This window comes from Pseudonaja textilis, chromosome 6 (assembly GCF_049901715.1).
Source record: "Pseudonaja textilis isolate UNSWEBS1 chromosome 6, rPseTex1.2, whole genome shotgun sequence".
NCBI lineage: Eukaryota > Metazoa > Chordata > Lepidosauria > Squamata > Elapidae > Pseudonaja > Pseudonaja textilis.
Genome location: NC_141995.1, coordinates 62,719,033 through 62,720,800, shown reverse-complemented (window position 1 = coordinate 62,720,800; position 1,768 = coordinate 62,719,033).

Genomic DNA, 1,768 nt, shown 5'->3' with positions numbered 1-1,768 from the left:
TGTGGGATGTAAGAAGTTAAAAAGATACAGCCAGAGCTACAACTAAGAATTTAAAGCAAGCTCTAACCCGAAGATTCCCAGATCCTCCTTGGAAGGGTGATCCTTAGGAGGAGGAGAGGGGAGCCATATTAGCGCATCGAAAGCCAAAACTTGGGAGAGTTTTGACAGAATCTTATTAAAGGGAACCAGCTTTCAACTCAGCCAAATTGGTTACATGGAAAAAGATGCCACCTGGCTCTTTCTGATTTGGGAAAGGAAAAAGGAACCCAAAGTAGGATTGGCGTATCCATCCCACGGCCTTTAGAATTTAAAAAAGCAAACAGATACATAACTAAATTAAGGGGTTAGGTTATGGATGAGCCTGTTTGAGACCACCTGAAGGCAAGAGTTGGAACGCTAATGAACCAGGTGATGTGCTCAGAATGGACGTGATTAACGTATGTATTTATGTGCATGTGTGCGTGGATATGTTTTCCTTTGAGGGCTGGCATTAGAATTTCATGTTTTAATGTGTGCTGGTGTGTTCACAAACAAAAGTGACAATACAGGTTATCCTATTAAAATGAATCGTTCCACAATTAATCGGTGGAACAGCTTGCCTCCAGAAGTTGTAAAGGCTCCAAGACTGGAAGTTCTTAAGAAGAGATTGGACAATTATTTGCCTGAAATGCTATAGGTTTTCCTGTTTAAGCAGGGGGTTGGACCTTTTAGGGTTTCAATGGTACTCTTGTTTCCACGGTGTCAAAGAGCATCGGGAAGCTGTTGGAAAGGGGGTTGCGTAGGCATATGCCCATGTAGAGCATCTTAGTGGACGTCTGGTGGTGGTTGGCGGCCGTTTAGGGTGTCCTAGTGAAAGTACCGATTGCTAGCGGCCTTTCAGGCTGGAACGTGGGTGGGTTTTTCTGCCAGTTCCATATTCTAGTGCAGGGGTCTCCAACCTGGGCCCCTTTAAGGCTTGTGAACTTCAACTCCCAGAGTTCCTCAGCCAGCAAAGCTGATCAATGGCTCCCAGATCTTGGTTCTTAAGACCCCCCCCCCCGCCTCCAACACCCAAAGGGCAACCCCACATCCCCTCCTTGCACTGATGGCGTTGCCTGGTTTGCCGATGAGACGCCTGCAAGAAAACAGCTCAGAAGCCCTGAGATCTTATGGCGCCTTTGTGCCTTGGAGGCTTTTGTTTTTTTAATAAAAGAAGCGGCATCAGAACCAGAAACCCATTTCCTGACGCCGCCAAATCTCCATGCTGCGTCCCAGAGTGTCCGCGCCTGACCCCTAGTGGTGGCCGCCGGGAACCAGCATGGCCGCGCAGGATCCTGGATGAGCGCTGGTGTCTCTTGTTTTTTTTAAAAAAAAAATCTCTTAAATCAAGGCAAAGTTTGAACATCTTGGACAGCAATTCCTTACAATTATCTTAGTGCTTCAAGTGAGGTTGAGATGCACAGAATTATATGCTCTCTCCATCAACTAAAATTTCATTAAATCCCCCAAATTCCTTGTGCATCCAATCACATTTGGCCAATAAAAAAGATTTCTAATTCTAATTCATAAAAAGAATACTAATTCACATATATACCGATTATGGGTATTTTAATACTTCAAGTTGACCGATTGAAATGTACAGATAGTTCAATTCCTTCTTCCCCCTCAGGTTTGATGGAGCTTAAGACCTCAGCTTAAAATTAATCTTGTTGGATTTCCAAAGACAAAAGAGCTTAAGAGAGATGTTTACCTATCTTTGCTCATGCAAAACAAACATCGCGCACTGTTC